The sequence below is a fragment of the Drosophila rhopaloa genome, unplaced genomic scaffold (assembly GCF_018152115.1).
Source record: "Drosophila rhopaloa isolate 14029-0021.01 unplaced genomic scaffold, ASM1815211v1 contig_36, whole genome shotgun sequence".
NCBI lineage: Eukaryota > Metazoa > Arthropoda > Insecta > Diptera > Drosophilidae > Drosophila > Drosophila rhopaloa.
In genome coordinates, this window is record NW_025335130.1 from 1,793,672 (window position 1) to 1,820,596 (window position 26,925).

Here is a 26,925-nt window from a genome sequence, read left to right on the forward strand (position 1 = left end):
CACATCCTCACTAAGACCCTTTAACTCTGATATAAATGTGACATACGCAAGCGCTTTAAAATCAGGACTGGCTAACCCTGTCTCAAAAAGTACATTTCTGCAATCAGCATACCAAGAACCGAACACGGCTCAGCAGCAACAATTCCAACTTTGAAGATATGATATACAGCCTGCAGCAAAGCCTTAAGGAGCTTATGTCGTTTATGCGCACAACTATGCAAGGTTTAATGCGAAACCAAAATCTATTGATTTAAATGCTGGTTTCACAACAATCCAAATAATGACTTCCCTAAGGATATCTACGTGGAACGCTTACGGCGTCTCACAGCATAAACTTGAGTTAGCTCAATTCCTACTCGACAACCATATCGACGTAATGCTGCTTTCAGAAACACACCTTACAAACAAATACAATTTTCAACTACGAGGTTATTCATTCTACGGAACAAATCATCCAGATGGTAAAGCACATGGTGGGACAGGAATTCTAATCAGAAGCCGTATTAAGCACCACTATCATAACAAATTTGCTAAAATTTACCTACAGGCCACATCTATAAATATACAAATAAATACTGGCCACCAACTTACACTAGCCGCCGTATTCTGCCCCCCTCGCTTCACTATAGCCGAAGATGAGTTTATGCAGTTTTTCAACTTACTAGGAGACCACTTCATAACCGCAGGGGACTACAACGCCAAGCACACACACTGGGGATCACGTCTCATGACTCCAAAAGGAAAACAGCTCTATAATGCAGTTATAAAAGCCAAGAACAAGCTGGACTATGTTTCTCCTGGCAGACCAACATACTGGCCGGCAGACCCAAGGAAACTACCCGATTTTATAGACGTTGCAATTACCAAAAACATTCCTAAAAATCTGATAAGCGCCGAATGCCTCTCGGATCTTTCATCTGATCACTCGCCTGTCCTGTTTATTCTACTCCGACATCTAGGCGCATTGGAGCAATCGTTTAAATTGACATCACAGAAAACCAATTGGGTTAAGTACAAGAAATACATTAGCTCACACATTGAGCTAAGTCCTCATCTCAACGATGAAGACAACGTAGACAGATTTGTTAATACACTGGAGTCCGTACTCGTCTCTGCAGCTCGCGTTTCAACACCCCAAACTACAAGTACGCAAATCAACCAAAAGAAGACAAATCTACAAATAGAAGAGCTCGTCCTCGAAAAGCGACGCTTACGTCGAGAGTGCCAACTCCACAGATCGCCATCTGCTAGGCAAAGCTTAAAATATGCCTCACGTCAACTCACAAAAGCTTTACAGCAAGAAGAAGCACATGTCCACCGACGCTACATAGAGCAATTGTCAACATCTAGTACAAAACCCTCACTATGGAGAGCTCACCGAAAGTAACTGTGATGCCTATTAGAAATCCCACAGGCGGCTGGGCGCCTAGCGATGCAGACAGAGCCAGCACCTTTGCCAGCCACCTTAAAACGGTCTTCCAATCAAATCCTGCCACTAGGTCTCCTTGCCGACTTTACCATATGAGCCTCAGCTTCAACATGAGCCAATTTAATTTCGCCCAAACGAAATCGTTAACATCATCAAAAATCAGCTGAATCCGAAAAAATCCCCGGGCTGCGACCTCATAACTCCCAAAATGATCATTGAGCTCCCATATTGCGGCATTTGCACTATCACCCACCTTTTTATTGCCATCGCAAAACTTGGCCACTTTCCAATGAGACGGAAAAAGTAGATTATAATAATGATAGCAAAGCCGGGAAAAGATCACACAATTCCCAAGTCGTATAGACATATAAGCCTACTCTCATGCTTATCTAAACTCTTTGAAAAATGCGTATTGACTAGGATAAACACATACCTAAGAATCCAGGAAGGAATTCCGTCACATCAATTTGGGTTTCGTGAAAAGCACGGAACAATTGAGCAGGTCAACCGGATAACATCAGAAATTCGGAACGCGTTCGAAAAACGAGAGTACTGTACTGCCATATTTTTAGACGTCTCTCAAGCATTTGTTAGAGTTTGGCTGGAAGGTCTAATGTACAAGATCAACACCCATAAGCTTTTAGAGTCTTACCTCTACGACAGAAAATTTGTTGTTCGATGCAGCACTGCTATAACTGACGATTTCACTATTGGAGCTAGAGTTCCTCAAGGAAGCGTGCTTGGGCCAACATTATATGTCCTCTATACAGCAGACATCCCAACAAGCACACGACTAACAACATCTACGTTTGCTGATGATACAGCCATTCTCAGCCGCTCAAAATTCCCGATGCAAGCAACTGCGCAGCTAGCTTCATCTGGTCGATGTTGAAAAGTGGCTATCAGATTGGCGAATTAAACCCTGAACAGGCAAAACTGCCCGCCTCTCATGTTAAACCATACTCTACTCCCGCAAGCAAACGAAGTGACATATCTAGGAGTACACCTCGACAGAAGACTCACATGGCGCCGGCACATTGAAGCCAAAAGAAGACACCTAAAGCTAAAAACCTGTAGCCTTCATTGGCTTATCAACGCTCGGTCTTCCCTTAGTCTTGAATAATGTGCTGCTGTATAACTCTGTACTAAAACCTATATGGATGTACGGCTCTCAGTTATGGGGGAATGCCAGCAATAGCAATATTGACATAGTCCAGCGAGCTCAGTCGAAGATCTTGAGAACAATCACCGCGGCACCGTGGTACGTTCGCAACGAAAACATACATCGCGACTTAAACATTCTACCAGTCAAAGAAGTGATCGCAGAACAGAAGGAAAAGTACTTTACCAAGCGATCGTTGTACCCTAACCACCTGGCGAGAGGTCTTACAAGGTTGATCAACCAATCACGCCTTCGTCGCAATGACTTACCCACCCAGCGACCAACTTGAGGGACGCGCAACCAGAATGCAGTCTTATTATACTGTTAGTTAAATTTTATTGTTAAGATTCGTAAACCTATTGTTAGACTCAAAATTAAGAGAAAATTCAATAAATAAAAGCTAAGTTAAATAAAAAAAAAAAAAAAACGCTTGGTTATAAAACTGTTTCGGGTCGTGAGAGAACTGGACCTTACAACGGCTTTTTTTTAATTTTTTTCTAAATGAAGAATATTGCGTTAAAATTTTAGATTCATCCGAGTAAAACTTCCGAAGTTATGGGCAGTTGAACGTAGGTGAGCTAGCTCGTGTTGTATTTTTATTTATTTGACCAAAACTTTAAAACGCTCTCCTGAAATGTTGCAATTTCAAAGTCGGTGAACACGATCCTGCAAAATCTACTAAACGAATCGTTTTGAAATTTTGCACACAATTTCTGTACCTAAATCCGCAGGTACTGACGTCGAGCTTTTTTTTACTGATTATTTTTCATTTTATAATAACAAATGTATCGAATTTTTAGGCTAAAATAATGTTTTTGACTTTAAAGTGTTACCAAAAATCAAAAAATTGAATAAAAAAACTCAACGTAGTTATCTCTAGAAACATATTAACTAATAAACTATTTTTTTTTGTTTTTTCTGATGATCCAGTAACGAGTTATGCTGTTCTCCGCAAAACCTTTTTTTTTTGGAGGCGCCTACGGAGTTTTGCTGCGAATGGCTTATTTATTATTTTTTTTTATGAAAATTTGTGTTTAAATTTTGTACTTTAATATGCTTATAAAATAATTGATCTGAACTGATTAACCGTATCGCGTGAACAAATTCATGAAAATAGGCCTTTTTTGGCCGAATTAACCATACCCCCCCTTAAGTAACCAAGCATGAAGCACGGAATATCTTGACCGAGCACTTCAATATTTAGCAAAAACAGATTGAGAACCGGTATTTTTATATTTCCTAAAAAGTCTGGACTTTACAATTCTTGACTAAGCCGAGTGATTTATTGGAGATTGACGGAACAAATGAATTAAAAAATGAATTTATTGCAGTGTAAAAGACATGAACTGCATCGGACATATTATTGCATAAGTATATTTCAGACCAATTAAAGCCAGAAATAAAATGTTGTAGCCTCAGAAAGTCTGCCTTGCGAAAACCATGTATTCGTTTGTTTGATTTTTCTGATTTTTCTTTTATAACTATACCCCGGTTAATTGTAAGTTCGATTGTAGGATGATATGGGTTTTCAGGTTGCGTGAGTGGTGCTTCTTTGGACAGAAACACACCTTCAGGATTTTATACAAAACACAAATCAATTTCGAACATGGTGTATTTAAGATAACGATATGTGAAGCAAGCCGTCAATAAAATCATGTTGTGCTATAAGTAGTAAGACATTCGATCGATCCTTAGTGGACCAAGTAACTCCAGGTATATTAAAATCTAGAACTACCAACTGCTTGTTTACAACAGACTTGATAAGGGAAAGGTGATTTGAATAATTAGGAAGTTCAGACAACGGCGGAATTTGTATATAGAGTTACCAGGAAGCGATAACTCAATGGTATTGAATTCCTCAAAAAATAACTCCTCTGAGGTTTGAATCAACTCCAATTAAGACTTCATCTCCCCGTCTGTCTGTCCGTCTGTCCGTCCGTTTTAACGCAAACTAGTCCCTCAGTTTGAAAGCCATATGCTTGAAACTTTCCCAAAAGTTTTTTTCCTATTGCGGGTAGTATATAAGTCGAAACGAGCCGGATCGGGCGACTATATCAAATAGCTCCCATAGAAACAATCGGAAAAAACAAATCAAAAAAATTATAACTTTGTTGTCTTTTAATTTTTTGTCTTTTTCTTTGGGATTTGTTAATATTTTAATATTATGGAATTACTGTTTTAATTAAATTAAAATCGGTCAATAATATCATATAGCTGTCATAACGATGGCAAAATGCAGCGCAAAATCGACATAGCTTCATTTTTATACCCTTGCAGAGGGTATTATAATTTTGGTCAAAAGTGTGCAACGCAGTGAAGGAGACATCTCCGACCCTATAAAGTATATATATTCTTGATCAGGATCGCGTCCTGAGTTGATATAAGGATGTCCGTCTGTCTGTTTCTACGCGAACTAGTCTCTCAGTTTTAAAGCTATCGAACTGAAACTTTGCACACACCCTTCTTTCCTTTGCACGCAGTATATATGTAAGTCGGAAGTTGGGATTTTCTATGGGTTTTATTTTTGGCCAATCAATCTGACCTACCAAATTTCAAAAGGATCGGCCGACTATATCCTATAGCTGCCATATAACTGAACGATTGGAAATGCCATAACCTTGGTGTTTATACCCGTTACTCGTAGAGTAAAAGGGTATATTGTATTCGTGCAAAAGTATGTAACAGCTAGAAGGAAGCGTTTCCGACCCTATAAAGTATATATATTCTTGATCAGGGTCACTAGCCGAGTCGATATAGCCATGTCCGTCTGTCCGTCTGTCCGTCTGTCTGTCCGTCTGTCTGTCCGTCTGTCTGTCCGTCTGTCTGTCCGTCCGTATGAACGCTGAGATCTCGGAAACTATAAAAGCTAGAAGATTGGCATTTTGCATGTAGATTTTAGGAGTTCCTACGCAGCGCAAGTTTGTTTCAAACTGGTGCCACGCCCCCTTTAACGCCCACAATCGCTTAAATACGATTTTAAAAATGTAAATATTTCGGAAAAGTAAAAATGCAGTTTTATTGTGTTTATCAATACCTATCGAAATGTAGAAAAAAATTTTCAAATCTGACCATTCGTTAAAAAGTTATGCGTGATCAAAGTTTCTATCTCCGTCTCCCTCGCACTCCCTTTACCTGAGTAACGGGTATCTGATAGTCGGGGCACCCGACTATAGCGTTCTCTCTTGTTTTAAAGTTAGGAAGTTGGGTTTTTTTATGAGTATTAAGAATGCACCATATGAATAATTTTGGAGAATATAATTTACAGAGTATTCTGCAAGGGTATATTAACTTCGGCTCCGCCCGAAACTAGCTTTCCTTTCTTTTTTTTAGTAATATAGGCATAGAAATCGAAATTTAGTAGATTTGTAACAACTGCAAGCGTATATAAACTTCGGCTTTCCAAAGTTTGCTTCCTTTCTTGTTCATATGATATTTATAAACGAAACATTTTTAAATGATTTATACCTAATAACATTTCATGGTACAAAAATAACTAACAATATTTCTTACACCAATGAGAATAGAAATGTAGTATTATTCTATTCACCGAACGAAAATTTAATATTTTTCAAATTGCCAAATACAGTAGAATCCGGTTATATCGACTTTCAAGGGACCGACGATTTTACGTCGTTATACCCGAAGTTTTCGTCGCAATAACCGGACGGACACTATAAGGGGAGTCGTTATAACCGGATTCTACTGCATATATTTTTTCAATCGTTTCGAAACTTTCCTTCAATAATATAAATATGTTAGGACCATTTATTCAAATTCATCAAACCAGAATTAATTTAATATTGATTTTCTTATTGATAATTTATTTACTTAAAATACTGATATTTATAATACTGATAAGAAATAATACTGATTCTAAGAATCCTGATCGAAAAACAAATTTTAGTAGAATTGACTAACCATTTGCATTCCATCTAAGCAGCCCCAAATAACAAATCTTACACCAACTTAAAAACAACTTCAGGCTGTGAACTTCTTACGCAGCTTCCACAATCTAATTTGATATCTTTACCTTATATCTCACGCTCATATTAGTTTCTGTGCAGAGTGAAAACAAAGCTTAGCCCACAATCAATTTATGTGCGGTCCATCTTCTTCAGTTTTAACAAGTTCCGTCCACCGAAAGTAAACATTAGTATCCGTCTCGACCAAGAGCCGACTTTTTTGAGTTTCATAGTGTAATTATGAATTGCCCGGTAAGAAATTGGTGTTTCGAAGCCGAAAGCTCACCATTCTTCGTGATTTAGTTTCGGTGTCCAACCGACAAACAAAAACATTTTCAGTCAGATAAATTCAGAAACAGCAAATTAAATAATCTTATAAACTTAAAATATCATAGACAAAATTTATCTTTTTATTTTATTTCCATTTTATGTTTGATTGCGCAACAGATAATTGAGAAAATCGTATGTTAAACAATATAACATATATTTTAATGAAAGAACATTTTATTGATGTTGGTTTCGATAAATTTAAGATTACACAAAAAAAATGTAGGAAGGTTGATTTTATAAAACCGTATTTCAAAGTATGCCAAAATTGACAAAAATATTTGTGTTAGCGAGATTTTGTTTTGGGCTTATATTTTGTTATATGAGTTTTCTATGACCCGCCTGAACAACCTTAAAAAGTACCTTACTAACAATGAATTAAAGAAAAACTTCTCTTCAAGTACAAAAAGTCGAAATGATCGCTGTTTTAACGTACAAAATTTCTGATAGCAAAGTTTGTGACAAAATTTGATGTACATGATGACACATTCTACTAATTAAATACGCTTTTTAATTTTTAGCATGTCGAATTAAAAATCAAATCATTAAATAAAACAATCTTAAATTTTTAAAATAACAAAAACAATAAAGGAAGCTAGCTTCGGCAAGCCGAAGTTTATATACCCTTGCAGTTGTTAGAAATCGACTACATTTTGATTTATAATCCTATATTACTAAAAACAATGAAGCATGTCGATTTTGCGCTGCAGTTGGCCATGGTTTCTATGGCAGCTATATAATATTGTTGTCCGATTTTAATTATCCCAAATCCCAAAAAAACAACAACAAAAAAATTAAAAACATTAAAGTTTTAATTTTTTGAATTTTTTTTCCTATTGTCGCCCAAGAGTATAAAAATGGAAATTTGCTTCAGGCATATATAAAAAGCGCACCAATTAACGTAATCCTTATTTCAAATTCTGTCTAGGTTGAAGAACTATCATTTATTTAAATTATTTCATCATCTCATTTAATTGGAAAGACATGGTTTTTGCAACGAAGAAACTAAAATCGTGCAATAACGTTTTGAGCTTAACTATTAGCTTACAAAACTTAATGTTACTTTCAGCCGTTAGTTTAAATAAAAATCTTAAGAAATAAATTTCTCACAATAACAAAAATAGAAATTTTGTAGCCTTACTTTTGTAGCCTTTTTTGTGACTTCATTTTCATTCTTTCATTTGTTGCTTCTTGACTGTCCCGCTCGCTTAATTTTAAATTCTACCGAACAACAATCTTAGTTATAAAAGAAAATAAATTTAAAAAAATGGAAACACGAATTGGTGTCACAGACTTAAGTAAGGCGACTTGTGCCGTTTCCACGCAGTTCACAAGTAGTGAATCTAAAACTAAAGGGTAAACAGCAAGTGAGTTGCTGGTGATGGAGAGAAGGGTAGAAAGATTGAGTACAAGAGAGGCAGATAGTAGCAGGCGAGAACTCACGATCCACAATATACCTCAAATAGTACCAGGTTATGTTTGGCCTTAAGTATTTTACTTCTCTCTCAGACGCGCAGCGCTTCAGTTCTTGAACAACATCTATTCGTGTTGAATGCAAGTAGCGGAAGGTGCGTGGCACTCGGTTAAACGAAAATTGTGGTTCTGTCACGACGGAACTCTCTTTTATTTTGTGCTTCGTCAGTCATGGAGATTTGTAAAAAAAATACACAAAGAAATGCAAAATAAAACAAGCAAAAGAGCAAAGTTAAATTTATTTGAATGGGCAAATATAGTAATCTGTAAAAAAACTAAAATAATTCTAAGTCAATTGTGTTTAATAAGTGCCAAATTTATAAGAAATATAAAAAAAAATGCAAAGGTAAAAGAAAAGTGTTATTAAAGTGTTAAATGGCATAACAAAAATAAATCAACAACTTAAAGTCATTAAAAAGGTAGGTAAAGCATTAAATGATATTCTTAAATAAAATAACCAAAATAATTCAAGTAAATAAGAAATAACTGAACTAGATAATGTTGTTGAGGTTTCAGAAAATTGAAAAAATCATTGTATTTACCAGAGTTTATTATTTCAGTATTAAGTTTACCGTTTTTTAAAGAGCTCAGAAACAATAATACAACAGACATAGAAAAAAACTGTTAAAACCAGTTTTCCGCCGAAGCGGAACAAGCCGCAAGAAAGGAAGAAGTAAAATTAACCAAACGAGAAGCCAGAAAAGTCGATTCAATCATAGGAAAACCGAAGCCGGTTTCGCATTTGAGACCCCGGCGCAACTGATTATGGGAAAGTGAGAAGGGATTTAAGAAAGTAATGGTGTGAATTTGGTTTTTGACTGAACTGGTGTGTTAGTTAAGTTATATTATACACCGACACACAAAATCGATTTTTTTAATTCCGACGAGCATGTTATATTCTATGTTTTGCTTTTTCTTGTTATACCCTTGCAGAGGTTATTTTAATTTCAGTCAAAAGTTTGCAACACAGTGAAGGGTTTTATTTTTGGACAATCAATCCGACCTACCAAATTTCATAAGGATCGGCCCACTATATCCTATAGCTGCCATATAACTGAAAGATTGGAAATGCCATAACTTTGGTGTTTTTAAAGTTAGGAAGTTGCGAGTTTTTATTGGTTTTATTTTTGGCCAACCAATATAATTTACAGAACATTCTGCAAGGGTATATCAACTTCGGGTGCGCCCGAAGTTAGCTTTCCTTTCTTGTTTACAATCAAAAATATAATAAATTATAGAGAAATAATATGTTTGGAACGTATACATTTTAATTTTACATAATACAAATATTTTACAACATCTACAAAGAATTTAATACTCTAAAAAGGTTAGTTCTGTGAACTATTTAGATCCAAAAGTTTAAGCTGTCTTAAAATTTGTAAAATAAAACAATCAATAAAACAATGATGTCTTAATATAAATAGCAAATGCAAAGTATGTATATTGCAACGAATCCAACCATCGTGGGCATCGTTTCGGGAAAAATTTACATAATACAAATATTTTACAACATCTACAAAGAATTTAATACTCTAAAAAGGTTAGTTCTGTGAACTATTTAGATCCAAAAGCTTAAGCTGTCTTAAAATTTGTAAAATAAAACAATCAATAAAACAATGATGTCTTAATATAAATAGCAAATGCAAAGTATGTATATTGCAACGAATCCAACCATCGTGGGCATCGTTTCGGGAAAAATGCGTTTATACTTTCGTCCACTTGTTTTACTTGCTGTAAAAAAAATTTTACATTGACAAATATATACATACAACACAAGTAAGGAAAGCTAACTTCGGGCGGAGCCGAAGTTGATATACCTATGCAGAATATTCTTTAAGTTATGGCATTTCCAATAATACCCTCTGCAAGAGTATACCCTTGCAGAGGTTATTATAATTTCAGTCACAGAAGAATTTGGTAGTTATAAATATTATGGAATTACGGTTTTAAATAAATTAAAATCGGACAAAAGTATCATATATGTATGTAGCTGCCATAGAAACGATGGCAAAATGCAGCGCAAAATCGACATATGTATGTATGTATGTATGTAGCTTTATTTTTTTAGTTATATAGGCATAGAAATCGAAATGTAGTAGATTTGTAACAACTGCAAGGGTATATAAACTTCGGCTTGCCGAAGTTTGCTTTCTTTCTTGTTTTTGTTATATTTTACTGGCAATCTGTTTTATAAAAAACAATTACGAAATTAACTAACGATTTTTATAAGATAACTTGATGGTTTAAACTCCTAAGAGCCCAATAAAAATATTAACCTACATATTTGAAACTATATAATGAAGATTGTTAAAATTTGTTCTTTAAATTTTTTTGGATCTTTTTTTTACATTTTTTTTCTGAATGCACAACATTTGAAGAATATTGCGTTCAAATTTAAAATTCATCCGACTAAAACTTCCGAAGTTATGGGCAGTTGAACGTAGGTGAGTTAGCTCGTTTTGTATGCCATTTTTCGGTGTCCAAAACTTTAAAACGCTCTCCTGAAATGTTGCAATTTCAAAGTCGGTGAACACGATCCTGCAAAATCTACTAAACGAATCGTTTTTAAATTTTGCACAGAATTTCTGTACCTAAATCCGCAGGTACCTACGTCGAGTTTTTTTTTACTGATTATTTTTCATTTTATAATAACAAATATATCAAATTTTAAAGTGTTACCCAAAAAACCAAAAATTGTATAAAAAAAAAATCAAAGTAGTTACTTCTAGAAACATATTAACTAATAAACAGTTTTTTTTTGGTTTTTTCTGATGATCCAGTAACGAGTTATGCTGTTCACCGCAAAACCTTTTTTCTTGGAGGCGCCTACGGAGCTTTGTTGTAAACGGCTCATTTATTTTTTTTTAATGAAAATTTGTGAAAACGTAGTTTAAATGTTGTACTTTAATATTCTTATAAAATAATTGATCTGACATTAACCATATCGCGTGAAAAATTCTTGAAAATAGGCCTTTTTTTCGCCGAATTAACCATACCCCCTTAAAAGCCATAGGTCTAAAGTGTTGTCATGACCATAAATCATATTCTTGTATCTCCCTGATTTCGACTTTATTTCGTCTTTGACCAGGGCGTATTTCATCTCTTCATGGATATAATAATTGGTCATATTTCAAGGAGAACCTTTAATGGTTATAGGAGCCATAGATTGGTATGTTAAATAATAATAATAATATTTAAATATTTTTACCAACGTTTTATGTATTATATTAAACATCTCTCTACGTCTTTTTATACCCTTGCAGAGGGTATTATAATTTCAGTAAAAAGTTTGCAACGCAGTGAAGGAGACATCTCCGACCCTATAAAGTATATATATTCTTGATCAGGATCGCGTCCTGAATTGAAACTTTGCACACACCATTCGTTTCTTTGCACACAGTAAATAAGTCGGAACGGCTGGAATCGGCCGACTATATCCTAAAGCCGCCTGTTCAGACGAACACTAATAAAAATAAAATATAATACTTTATGAGCTCTGTGCACTTCATGTGACAATTGTAAATCGACCCAGAGCCATAAACTATGATCTGTAATTTTAAACCCTACAAGGGAGCGGTGTTAACATTTTTGAATCTGTAAGTGCAGGCCACTTGAGCCTAACGGAAGATAATCACTTGAGATGTTTCTCACACTGCCCTAAGGGTTTCTGTGCGGGGGGCAAATGATAACTCTCCCGCTCAGGCAGACGCGGCCTCTGCGTAGGCCACAGATAAGACCAGAATAAGAAAAAAAATAAGACCAGATTAGAAAATAAAAATGAGTTTTAATACAGAACTCAACTGAAAAGGTTGTTTTATTTAATTCATCCCTTTCATTTTGGTCCTTCGACAACTCTGCAGTTTTCCCCCACCAGTGGTGAGAGACTCAGAGTTACGCCTGCACCTTAAAAAAAAATAAAAAATTTGTAACATTTGCAGTTTTTTATTTAAGGTGTTAATGAATAATTGACTCTTGTTGTCCCCCACCAGTGGTAAGAAACAGAGTAAACAAGAAAGGAAAGCTAACTTCGGGCGGAGCCGAAGTGGATATACTCTGTAAATTATATTCTCCAAAATTATTCATATGATGCATTCTTAATACTCATAAAAAATCCCAACTTCTTAACTTTAAAAACACCAAAGTTATGGCATTTCCAATCGTTGGCAAATTTGATAGGTCGGATTGATTGGCTAAAAATAAAACCCATAGAAAATCCCAACTTCCTAACTTTACAAACACCAAAGTTTTGCCATTTCCGATCAATCAGTTATATGGCAGCTATAGGATATAGTCGGCCGATCCTTATGAAATTTGGTAGGTCGAATTGATTGGCCAAATATAAAACCCATAGAAAATTCCAACTTCCCAACTTTACAAACACAAAAGTTATGGCATTTCCGATCAATCAGTTATATGGCAGCTATAGGATATAGTCGGCCGATCCCGGCCGTTCCGACATATATACTGCGTGCAAAGGAAAGAAGGGTGTGTGCAAAGTTTCAATTCGATAGCTTTAAAACTGAGAGACTAGTTTGCGTAGAAACAGACAGACGGACAGACAGACGGACAGACAGACGGACAGACAGACGGACATAGCTATTTCAACTCAGGAGGTGATCCTGATCAAGAATATATATACTTTATAGGGTCGGAGATGTCTCCTTCACTGCGTTGCACACTTTTGACCAAAATTATAATACCCTCTGCAAGGGTATAAAAATTTTAAAAAGCAAAAAGATATAAAAGAATTTTTTCTGTTATAACAAATTTAATCAATTATAAATATTGCAAAAAAAAAGTCAAAATTTGTTTTAAAAGTGGTTGAGAAACCGACGAATTACAAAATAAAAATAATTTTGCCATCGAGGAATTATTATTTTTGCGTTTTCGAGGCCTTCATCATCGAAGAATTGATTTAATAAAATCAGGCGTATTCGAGGCCGACATCGAAAAAGTGATCACGGATATATAAAAAGTGACTCCCAAATTGATAAATAAAAAGTGACTCCCAATAAATAATAATAAAGTAAACAAGAAAGGAAAGCGAACTTCGGACGGAGCCGAAGTTGATATACCCTTGCAGAATATTCTGTAAATTATAAAATTATAAATTATTCATATGATGCATTCTTATTACTCATAAAAAGTCCCAACTTCCTAACTTTAAAAACACCAAAGTTATGACATTTCCAATCGTTCAGTTATATGGCAGCTATAAGATATAGTCGGCCGATCCTTATGAAATTCGGTAGGTCGGATTGATTAGCCAAAAATAAAACCCATAGAAAATCTCAACTTCCTAACTTTAAAAACACCAAAGTTATGGCTTTTCCGATCGTTCAGTTATATGGCAGCTATATGATATAGTCGCCCGATCCGGCTCGTTCCGACTTATATACTACCTGCAATAGAAAGACAACTTTTGGGAAAGTTTCAAGCAGATAGCTTTAAAACTGAGGGACTAGTTTGCGTAGAAACGGACGGACGGACGGACAGACGGACAGACGGACATGGCTAGATCGACTCTCCTGGTGATGCTGATCAAGAATATATATACTATATAGGGTCGGAAATGTCTCCTTCACTGCGTTGCAAACTTTTGACTGAAATTATAATACCCTCTGCAAGGGTATAAAAAGTATACAAAAATAAGATCAAAGTGACCCCCAATATTCAAAAGTATACAAATAATTAAATAATCAAAGAGTGACTCGCAATATTAAACTAAAATCAAAAACAAAAGTTAAAAAAAAAAATAATCAAATCATCATAAAATTTCAAAACTGCAATAAGGACTCCAGGACTTCGAAGACTTCAGGAAGCGAAAGTCAACCTTCATCGACAGCGGACAAAACATCAAAATCGAAGACTCAGCAGCGACGACAACAGCGGCAACCATAAATTTAAATAGGATCAGTTAAGTCCTATTATTCATATTTAAATATTTCAAAATTAAAAATATTATATATAAATATTATAATTATATTACATAATTGTTCGGTTATTTAAGTCGGTTAATATAATTTTTGTAGAATCAAAACACAGAAAGTTATTAGCAAAATGTTGTCCGAGCAAACAATCGCACTAATAAAAAGGCAGGTGGAGATTACCAACGCCAGTAAGGCGCTTGAAGATCTCCCAAGCTTATCATTCGAATATTTAAAGAAATTCGATGAGCTGAAGGCCGAGTGCATCGAAAATCATAAAGCTCTGATGCATATTGGAGTAGTCGCGCATGACTATTTCACTAAGAGTCATTACGAGCAAATGCTCTCTATTTTCAATAGAATTAAAGTAAGAATAGAGTGTTAGCTGAATCTGATAAGTCCGATGGTGAATTAATGGCAAAAGAGCAGAATACCGAAAAAAAGTTAGATATAGCGATAGAGCAGTTAGAAAAATATTTAAAGGATACATTAGAGGATATTCAAAATGATAGAACAAAAACTTTTGAAAGTAGGATTGGGAAACTTAATTTTTATTGGGATAAACTAGTTGTCTTAAAGCAGGGAAACACTACAGATGTCACTGTTAGGAGGTATAAAGATATATTGGACGAATTAGCGTTCGATATTTTAATGGTTACCAAAGATATGAAAAAAAACTCGAGGAAATTGTGCCTGAAAAGGTAGAAGTTGGAAATCATAAAATTGATGATTTGCCATCTCTGCCTAACATTCAGGTACCCACATTTTATGGAGTTTCCAAAGATTGGGACCTATTTTATGAGTTATTTAATGAACTCATACATTTAAGGGAGGATCTCAGTCCCTCCTTGAAATTTAACTACCTTAAAATATCACTTAAGGGAGAAGCCAGGAATGTGGTTTCTCACTTATTGTTGGGATCAGGGGAAAATTATGAGGCCGCTTGAGAATTGTTAACCAAGCGGTATGAAAATAAAAGGAAAATATTTTCCGACCAAATTAATCGCCTTCTTGATCTCCAAAATCTGAATGTGGAATCAGTTCGGCAATTAATAATATTCGGACGTTGATGCACTATGATCAGCGCAAACAAGTGGCCCTTACGACACCAAGCAGTGCTTGTTACGCGCGGAGCCTAATAGGCGTAAAAACGAGATCGCGAGAAGTTAAAAGCACAATGTAGAAGCGGACAGACTAAGATTACAAATACGTACGAGACTAATACTAATACTAATTTTGTGCTAGGTAAGATAAAATTAATGATTTTAGGCTTGGCAAAGAGTCGGTAGTAGAAATAATGTGGTATAGTCTATTATAGTCGTTACACAGTACTCTAAACGGTTCATGCATATCAAAGTTAGATCTACAAATATTTATTGTAAGAGGAACATAGTTCCTGGTAATTCTATTAGGCACGGAGAAGCTTATGCGACCCAGTAACTCGGGACTCTCCACATCCCCGTGAATAAGTTTATAGATAAAAGTTGTGCCAAGCATCGTTCTACGGTTTACTAAGGATGGTAGATTAATTAGGAGAAGTCTACTAGAGTAGGATGGTAAAATAAGGCTTGCATTCCAGTTAAGGCCCCGTAGAGCAAATAATAAAAAGTTCTTTTGCACAGACTCTATCCGGTCTATATGTACACCATACTGTACGCCAAACTGCAGAACAGTACTCCAGGATTGGACGGACTAGTGAAATGAAGAGAGTCTTTGTAACATAGGGATCATCGAATTCCTTTGACCACCTTTTAATAAATCCAAGTACTCCCCTGGCTTTATTCACCATAGAAGTAATATGGTCACAAAACTTAAGTTTAGGGACAAGGAGGACGCCAAGGTCATCAACATGCGTAATTCTAGACAACGCGCAACCACCCAGCGTATACGTTGCATATTGTGGGTTCACCCGAAAAAATGTCATTACTTTGCACTTAGCGCTATTTAAATCCAAAAGATTTTCACAACGCCATGTTTGAAAAGCATTTAGGTCAGATTGTAAGTCTGAACTGCTAGAAACTTAACGTCATCTGCATACATAAGGACACGCGACTTTGTCAAGACTAGAGGGAGATCGTTTATAAATAAAGTAAAAAGAAGTGGGCCATCAAATTAGAGATCGAGTTTTTAAAGATGACCCGTTGAGTCCAACCACTTAGATAACTTGCTTTACTTAAATCAGTGTAAACTACTTCAGTGTGCATGTTCTTTCTAAATCCACTTATTACAAAAGACGTTAGCTCCAAGAGGTTTGTCGTCGTAGATCTTCGCCTTATAAATCCATGTTGACATGGAGATATAATCGATCTACAAAGATGTTGCAAATGGGGTGTAATAGTGTTTTCGAAAAGCTTTGGGTTGGCGGATAATTTGGATATGCCTCTGTAATTACTTGTATTGCATTTATTTCCTTTCTTATGAAGGGGAATGACAAATGACTCCTTCCAAATAAGTGGGAAATGAGATGCTTTTAAAGACAAGGTAAACAATTTGTACAGAGGTCTACACAGAGTTTCAGCACAGTACCTCAGCACGCAGCCTGGAACTCCGTCCGGGCCCGGTGAATAGACAGGCTTAACTTAAAGAAGAGAGCTTTCGCTTAACCTCGGACAAAAAATCAAGTTCGACTTGGGTATGGCATTTGAATAAGACGTATTTGGACGGGATGAAACAGAATATGTTGTCTGGAAAAACTGGGCAAATAGATCAGAATTTGCCGTAGAGTTTTCGAATGATAGTGATGCAGGGTAACAGGCTGATTTACGCTTAGTGTTAACAAAATTATAAAACTGTTTTGGATCTTGTGAATATTGGACCCTACAACGAGTCAAATAGCTTTTATAACACCGGGCGTTAAGCACGATAAAATTTGACCGAGCCCTTAGGTACCGAGAGAAGGCAGATTGTGAACCGCACATTTTAAATTTATTGAAAAGTCTGGACTTAATATTTTTTAGGTGTGACAACTCTTTATTAAACCATGGAGGTTTATTTGAAATTGACGGATAGTATAACGGAACCACAGATAAAAAAAGGAATTCAATGCATTATAAAAGATATTATCGGCCTTAGCCACGTTAGTGCATGAATAAAATTCGGACCAGTCATAGCCGGATATAAAAGTATTTAAAAGATGAAAGTTTGCCTTACAAAAGCAGCGGATTCGTTTAACCGACTTTTCGGATTTTTTATTCAGCTCTGTTCTTGCGTCTACAGTCAGCTCTAGAGTTGGATGATAAGGATCTTCCGGTTGTGTAAGTGGTGACGTTCTTGATAGGCAAACGCCTTCTGAATTTGAAACAAAACACAAGTCCAGTAAACGTCCTAAGGAGTTCTTAACATGGTTCACTTGGGATAGCGCAATGTCAAGCAAGCCGTCAATAAAGTCATGCTGCGCTAAAGGAAGTAAAATATTAGAGTTTTCGTCAGGGGACCATGTCGCACTAGGTATATTAAAATCACCTAATACAATTAACTGATCTCGATCCGACAGTTTTTTGGAAATGGACTGAATAACGGAAAGGTGAGTTGCGTAAATAGGGAACTCAGATGATGGTGGGATATATGAACAAGTAATATATACAAAACTACCGGGAAGCGATAATTTTATACCTAGGAATTCGATGTCATAAAATTCTTCGAAAGTTAGTAATTCAGACGAAAAGGTGGAGTCGACAGCAATCAGGACTCCACCTCCCCGTCTGGACTGACGATCAAGCCTATAAATTGTGTACTTACCCGGGAGAATTTCGGAGCTAAGAATATCCGGCCTTAACCAGGTCTCTGTACATACCATAATATTATATGGGAAAGAAAAACTATCCGAATACAATTTAGTCAGCTTACTAAGTAAGCCTCTTGTATTCTGATAGTAAAGAAGAAAAGAGGAGGCTAGTTTTTTGGGACAGAAGAGGATGTGGAGGGCGCTGGGGATGGTTCTTTAATGGTGTTTTCCATTTCCCCTGAACTATTCTTTTTTCTCTTAGCTTCGTACTCTTTTACAAATATGCCCTCGGGCCAGAAACTGGTGGAACACACAGATGCAAAAAGAGCACAAGGAATACCAATCTTAAATGATGATACTTTCCTAGCATAAGAAAATTTAAATTGTTCGACCTTCAAATCATCAACTTGGATTTTGTTACGGATATAAGCCGTAATATCCAATGATGAGAGGTCTGGGGCGAGCCGTGCAACAAATACATGCTTTAGCTGGGGCACCCGAACACAAGTAACCGTTTTTGGTACAACACATGCAACCCTTTTTGGTACTACAGAATTTGTATCTGTACTACCAGTATCGGCCGGTAATCCGGACGTTAAGTCTACATGAGGTGTTGGGGCCACTACTTTATTTTGATCGGACAGAGCGGAAGTACCTAGCGGAGCCACATCGATTCCAGCAACTTCGGATACCGAATCACTTTTTGCCCCCGATCTTAGTACCATTTGAGTGGCGACTAAGATTGGCAGCTGAGCTGGAGTCGAATCGCGGGCAGCAGGTTGCACAGCACCTGCCGTAGAATGCCCACCGACCGCGACTTTTTTGCGCTTTGGGGAATCGGGCTCAGCTAGCATGCGGCTAGTGAGCTGAGATTCAAGCGCCACGAGCAGGTCCGTATTTTTACGGCAGTTCCGGATTAATTCCGTAACACTGCTTTTTGTGAGCCGCCTAATAGTTATTGCCTGATTCTCGTATACAATGCATTCATCGCAGTAGTAGCGCAGGCCACTCCTCTTATCGATTGCATCACGAACCAGGCCAGAATAGCCAAGACACTTTGCGTGATAAATTTTATCACATGTATGGCAGGGAATACTTTGCTGTCCCGCCGAGATAACTTTCATGCAATTTTTTAATGAACAGAAAGCCATTTTCGCTGACCACGGACCACTGTGCACTATAGCGGACAAAAAAATCGAAAGCGCTCAAGAACTTTTTTAATGAGAGATCAAGCAGAGCGACAGAGCGGGAGCGAAACACCGAATAACTTTGATGTTAGGCACCACGAAACGATATAGAAACGAAAAGAGAGAGAGAGCGGGATTATTAACCGATTAACTCCGGTATAAAACACCTCTGAGAGATTTGACCGTTGGAGTGCGTGAAGTTCCAACAGCGCTCAACGACGAAGAGAAAGACTGAAAAGAGGGGCAATGGAAAACAATAACAACAAACCAGCACCGAATTAAATTATGATAAAAACTTTTTGTTTACTAAACACAAGTTAATAACGATGCACTCGCGAAGCGAACGGAAAGTTGTTAGAAAACACTTAAAGGTGTAGCTACGATGAAGAGATTTAAGTAAGCCCCGGTGGTTTCAATAAGAAAAATGAAAATTCGGAGCGCAAAACAAAAACACGACCGTTCTCTGTGAAGACGCACAAGCTTAAGATTGATTATTGACACTATTAATGAGTCAATTTATATGATAAAATTAAAGGCACAAATTTCTGACGAGGTTGATAGTTTTTGCACATATAATAATAAGAAAATTTAACAAAGAAGCTCTGCAGCTATATGAGAGCCATGTTAAAAAAACCAAAGAAATTCAAGCATTGTCCGACGTCATTGAATTTTTAGAGCAACGACTCAGTTCGATTAGCTCAGTTCAGGATGAAAAATCTGGAAAAAAAGTGTTCAATAGCAATGTGAGAGAGTTGTCGACTAACAGTTGTGCTATGCGCAAAAGTAGGCGACATTTGATACTTCAGTGTCAAAAATTTAAGGCATTGAATCCATCTGAACGGATGGAAAAAGTAAAAAAGGCACATTTATGTTTTAAATGCCTTAAGCACCCATACAATAAGAAATGTCAAAGTGACATTTCATGTTCGATTTGTAAGAAAAATCATCACAGTATGCTACACATTTATGTAAAGTCTAAAACAGACCAAAAAACTGAAAAAACTAATGAAAAAGTAAACACGTGTATGACGTTCAAATTCAAGCCTCTGAGGGAGGTTTCGAAAATTTTAGAGCTTTGATCGACAGTGGTTCTCAAAGCACAATAATTTCAGAAGAATCTGCGCAGATTCTGAAATTGCCCAAAATTCGGTCTCAAACAGAGATCAGTGGAGTATCGTCCACGGGAAAGTGCATCTCGAAGCACAAGGTAAATCTTTCAATTAAACGAAATAATTCCCAACAAGAGAGGAAAGCTAACTTCGGGCGGAGCCGAAGTTGATATACCCTTGCAGAATACTCTGTAAATTATATTCTTTAAAATTATTTATAAGATGCATTCTTAATACTCATAAAAACTTCCTAACTTAAAAAATACCAAAGTTATGGCATTTTCAATCGTTCAGTTATATGGCAGCTAGAGGATATAAAGCCCATAGAAAATCCCAACTTCCTAACTTTACAAACACCAAAGTTATGGCATTTCAATAAATTATATGGCAGCTATAGGATATAGTCGGCCGATCCCGGCCGTTCCGACTTAAATACTGCGTGCAAAGGAAAGAAGGGTGTGTGCAAAGTTTGCGTAGAAACAGACAGACGGACAGACGGTCATGGCTATATCAACTCAGGAGGTGATCCTGATCAAGAATATATATACTTTATAGGGTCGGAGATGTCTCCGTCACTGCGTTGCACACTTTTGACCAAAATTATAATACCCTCTGCAAGGGTATAAAAAACAATTAGAGTTGAAGCATTAATATTTTCAAAATTAATGAGGGCTCTCTCAGTCAACACAGTTAATATTGACAAATCAAAGTGGGAGAAGTACAATTTGGCTGACCCAGACTTTAATAAACCGGTCGTGTAGATCTGATAATTGGGGCAGATCTATACACTCACATTCTGCAGAATGGAGTGGTCAAAATTAATGGCCTCCTTGGTCAAAAAACCGATTTTGGGTGGATTGTTTCTGGATGCAAAAAATCCAAAGGTAAGAAGACAGTTGTAGCAACCACCATCAAATTAAAAGATATGGATCGGTATTGGGAAGTTGAGGAAGAAGACTAAAATGAAAATCATTTCAAAAAAACAACTAAAAAAGGTTCAGATGGTCGATACATTGTGTCAATTCCATTTAAAGATGATGTCACCTTAGGAGATTCGAAGAAACAGGCAATCGCTCGTTTCATGAGTCTTGAGAAAAAATTAAAAAGAAATGAAAAACTAAGGTTAGACTATTCTAAATTCATGCATGAATATATGGATTTAGGACATATGGTCAAAGTGGAGGAAGAAAGAAAGTACTTTTTACCTCACCAGGCAGTAATTAGAGATTCAAGCCTGACGACCAAATTAAGAGTTGTTTTTGACGCTTTAGCAAAAACAACTAATAATAAAAGTTTGAACGACATAATGTGGGTTTGTCCACGAGTTCATCACCGATTACATCATTAAATGGCGAAAATGGGAATTTGTGATATCTGCTGACGTTGAAAAAATGTATCGTCAGATAAATATTAATGATAATGATCAGGAGTACCAATATATTTTATGGAGAGATTCTCCAGATGGAAAAATTTAAAATTATAAATTGACAACAGTCACATATGGAACTGCATCTGCGCCATATCTAGCTACTAGAGTTCTAGTAGATATTGCTGATAAATGCAAAAACAAAGATGTAAGTGAAATAATTATTAATGATTTTTAAATGGATGACCTAATGACTGGGGCTGATTCTATAGAAGATGCCAATAATTTAATTAAATTAATTTGGGATGGCTGCCTCCAGTAACTATTTTGGGAAAACTTTTTATTCAAAAACTATGGATAAATAAGAGTGAATGCAATCAAAGAAAACATAATGATTGCCGCACAGCTTGAAAAAGATAGAATTGATTGGCGTTTTATCCCCCCGGCAGGACCTCACTTCGGAGACATTTGGGAATCTGGAGTTAAGTCCATGAAGCACCATTTGAAACGGGTAACAGGGGAAAATAGTCTGACATACGAAGAGATGTCAACACCTTTATGTCAAATCAGCACAGCCTTAACGAGGTAAGTAGGAAACAAACTTCGTTAGTCGATTCTACGACTAGCATTTTAAAGAAAACGACTGATGAAGTTAACTCAAATTTTAAAGGAATGAACGAAAGAATCAAGAACATGACGGCGGTATTGCAAGAATCCTATTATGTATACAAAGTAGTTGTCTTTTTAAAGTTCAGAACAATTATAAGGCTAGAGTTCAATATAGCAGCTCAAAAATAGAGATAGTAGATTTACCTGAACAAGGAATAATAACTTTAAGGTCAGATTGTACTGCTCGAACTGATGATGAAATCTTGGTTGCTCAACACAGTATTCAGCTAGAAGATCAGGGAACATTAGCTTTGTATTACACTGGAGAAGTCAACGAAATACCAAATATTATTTGGAACCCGCTCGAAATGTTATTAATTAACCATACGGACGAAATCAATCGTTTATCAAAGCAAATTCAATATTTAAAAACTCACAAGCTAGAATTGAGGCAACTAGTTTTTTCACCATTTAACTGGACACTAATTTTAGCAATTGTAATAATAATTATATTAACTGTGTATTTTATAAGAAAAATAAAATTACAAAGGTAGTTACAGGCCATAGCATTACCCAGCGGTATGCTTAATTTTTAAATTTGTAGATGCAATAAATCAATAAAAATGTTTTATGTTAAAATATAAATAAATTTACTAACATGTAAAAACACAATAAGTGCAAGCCGTGGCAAGGTGTCAAAATAATTATGCAAAATAAAATATATCGAATTAAGGTAGGCTTGCACCTTGTGAAGTCAAAAAAATCAATTTTTTTTTTTGCAGTTTCGGATACATACATGTTTCAATTTTACTCTCCTAAAATTTCAAGTCGAAATCTCTTGAATTACGAAAGTTATCGGACGTTTGGTGGACCGGTGTCAAGCGCGTTGCCATTATAGTGCAAATTTTCAAACGCGTTTTTCTCGAAACCATGTTTTCCGAGTTGGCGGAAGTCGTACAAGCCGCAAAAATTGAGCAATCGTCATGAAATTTTTTATACATGTTCCTCAGAAGTATGTGCATGGTATAGACTAGGATCTTTTGAAAATATTAAAAATTGTTTATTTAAAAAAATAATGAGTAACGAAAAAATGAGGAAAAAACCGATTTTTTTTTCAAAAGCTCATAATTTTTGCATTTTTTATGTTTTTTCAATTATCCTAGTTCAAGCCATGCGATCAAGTGTACAGATTAAGAATATATTCGTTTTTTGCGTTTCAGATTATTTCTTAAAATTCCAAACAATCCGCCATGAGGACGAGTTTTTCGCGGACATGCCGCCATTGTTGGGTACTCCCCCTCCCCCCTTCGCTTGGATCGCACTCAAAAAAATTGTGTAGCTTCAATAAACTGTACCCTACAACTGGCTAAAATTTTATTCCCACACCTACTATACTTTCCAAGAAATAAATTCCAGAAAAAAATCAGGTTTTGGGCGCCAATAAGGTGCAAGCCTGCCTTAATACAGTCCACTAATTTTTGTATTGCAATGTTTTTGAGAATAAATAAAATAAATTGTAATTAAAACATACACCTAATCTTGGCGGCCCTTGACAGAATGTTCAGACGAACACTAATAAAAATAAAATATAATACTTTATGAGCTCTGTGCACGTCATGTGACAATTGTAAATCGACCCAAAGCCATAAACTATGATCTGTAATTTTAAACCCTACAAGGGAGCGGTGTTAACATTTTTGAATCTGTAAGTGCAGGCCACTTGAGCCTAACAGAAGATAATCACTTGAGATGTTTCTCACACTGCCCTAAGGGTTTCTGTGCGGGGGGCAAATGATAACTCTCCCGCTCAGGCAGACGCGGCCTCTGCGTAGGCCACAGATAAGACCAGAATAATATTTTCATGTTAATTTCCTAAGCTATTAAAGAACACATAAACCCAAAAAAGGCTCCTGGTCACGATTTTATTTCTCCAAAAATGATAATTGAATTACCTGCATGCGCAGTCAGATGCATCGCATTTATATTTAACTCAATATTGAAATGGGGCTACTTTCCTGACCAATGGAAAAAGTCTGTCATTACAATGATCCCGAAGCCAGGAAAAGACAAATCCCAGCCTTCCTCGTACCGGCCCATCAGTCTGCTCCCATGTCTATCAAAGCTATTTGAAAAACTGCTTCTTGTTCATCTAGTAACACATCTTCAAAACAACAGAACGATCCCTCTGCACCAATTCGGATTTAGGGAAAAGCATGGAACTATCGAACAGGTAAACCGCTTAACATCTGAAATTCGCACGGCTTTCGAACACAAGCAATATTGCAGTGCCTTATTTCTGGACGTATCACAGGCATTTGATCGCGTCTGGATCGACGGTCTGGTATACAAAATCAAAACCCTCCTACCGGAAAACACTCACAAGTTGCTTGAGTCATACCTCAGAAACAGAGTTTTCACCGTGAGATGTAAAACCTTTACTTCAACCATCCGTAACATCGAAGCTGGAGTACCCCAAGGAAGTGTGCTTGGACCAATCTTGTACATCCTTTACACGGCAGACATTCCAACAAGCCGCCAGACCCTCATCTCAACCTTTGCTGACGACACTGCCATTGTCAGCCGCTCGAAATGCCCAAAAACAGCTACAGCCCATTTAAAAGAACACCTGGTAGCTGTAGAAAAATGGCTCGCAGACTGGCGTATCAAAGTCAATGAGCAAAAGTGTAAGCACATTACATTTTCACTAAACTTGTCGATATGCCCACCACTGACGCTAAACAACAAGCCGGTTCCACAAGCAGACGAAGTCACCTATCTCGGCATACACCTAGACAGGAGGCTTACCTGGAGAAAGCATATAGAAGCAAAGAAGACCCATTTAAAACTAAAGGCCAGCAGCCTTCACTGGCTCATGAACTACCGCTCCCCCCTTCCACTCGAATATAAAGTACTACTGTATAACTCGTGCTTAAAGCCGATCTGGACCTACGGTTCCGAGCTCTGGGGAAACGCAAGCAGCAGCAATATAGAAATTATTCAAAGAGTACAATCAAAGACCCTACGAACAATAACTGGAGCCCCCTGGTACATCCGCAATGCAAACATCCAGAGAGACCTGGATATAAATCCCGTAAAAGAAGAAATTGTTTCCAGAAAAATTAAATATGAAGCCAGATTATCAAATCACCCAAACCTGCTTGCCAGACAACTCAACCGGCTAAGCTATCATTCCCGTCTACAGCGGAATGATTTCCCATCCCTTTTTCAATAACATAAGTTAACGTAACATAGATTAAGATTTGAAAACTTATTGTTAGTCTCTTAAGTAATAGAGAAGATCCAATAAATAAGAATAAAGTATAAAAAAAAAAAAAAAAAAAAAAAATTCCTAAGCAGGGACTTGAGTTTTAATACAGAACTTAACTGAAAAGGTTGTTTTATTTAATTCATCCCTTTCACCATATAACTGATTGATCGAAAATGCCATAGGATTTTCTATGGGTTTTATTTTTGGCCAATCAATCCGACCTACTAAATTTCATAAGGGTCGGCCGACTATATCCTATATAATAATTTTAATACCGTTACTGTCACTTTCTTCCATTATAAAGGAGACTGAAAAGGGTAGATATGTCAAATTCAAAAGAAGTATGAGTATTAAGAATGCATTATATGAATAATTTTGGAGAATATAATTTACAGAATATTCTGCAAGGGTATATCAACTTCGGCTCCGCTCGAAGATAGCTTTCCTTTCTTGTTTTATTTAAATTTGAAATTAATTAAATAAGTGGATGCTATTTTAAGAGAACATTAAATATCAAATTAAATACCAACAAGAAAGGAAGCAAACTTCGGACATTAAAGATCAAATTAAATACCAACAAGAATGGAAGCAAACTTCGGCAAGCCGAAGCTTATATACCCTTGCAGCTATTACAAATCGACTACATTTCAATTGTTATGCCTATATTACTAAAAACAATGAAGCTATGTCAATTTTGCGCTGCATTTTGCCATCGTTTCTATGGCAGCTACATGGTATTGTTGTCCGATTTTAATTTAATAAAAAACATCATTCCATAATATTTAAATATTACCAAATCCCAAAGAACAACAAAAAAAAATTTTTTTTTAAAACAAAGTTATAATTTTTTTGACTTGTTTTTTCCGATTGTTCCTATAGGAGCTATATGATATAGTCGCCCGATCCGGCTCGTTCCGACTTATATACTATCTGCAATAGAAAGACAACTTTTGGGAAAGTTTCAAGCAGATAGCTTTAAAACTGAGAGACTAGTTTGCGTACAAACGGACGGACGGACAGACGGACATGGCTAGATCGACTCTCCGGTGATGCTGATCAAGAATATATATACTTTATAGGTTCGGAAATGTATCCTTCACTGCTTTGCAAACTTTTGACTGAAATTATAATACCCTCTGCAATGGTTTTAAACACATAAAAAACTCTCCAGATTGTGTAACTCCTAAGGGTCTCTTGGTTGAATTTAAAATCGACCGTCCCGAAAACCTATGTACAAATAGCACCGACGCACCGTGGCGGGATTTAAATACATAACTTTAAGGCCGCGGAATAATTTAGATGGATTATTATAGATAAATATTCAACCTATAAATTAATGTTGAAAGCTGAATATATGTAAGAAACTAAGTAGAAACATTCTT

At 36.3% G+C, this 26,925-nt stretch overlaps 2 protein-coding genes across 9 annotated transcripts in view; one reads left to right on the forward strand and one right to left on the reverse strand.

The window, feature by feature from the left end:
• Nucleotides 1-26,925, reverse strand: part of LOC108043625 — a 168,023-nt gene that overhangs the window by 133,519 nt on the left and 7,579 nt on the right. The window lies entirely within an intron of this gene.
• LOC108038729 overlaps nt 8,311-26,925 on the forward strand; it is a 189,459-nt gene continuing 170,844 nt past the window's right edge. For 7 of the 8 annotated variants that reach the window (XM_044461466.1, XM_044461467.1, XM_044461465.1 and 4 more), the window contains exon 1: nt 8,312-8,772. The gene's annotated coding sequence lies outside the window, so the exon portion shown is untranslated. Of the gene's footprint in view, nt 8,773-26,925 lie in introns of all 8 variants that reach the window. The other variant, XM_044461472.1, reaches the window with a different exon arrangement.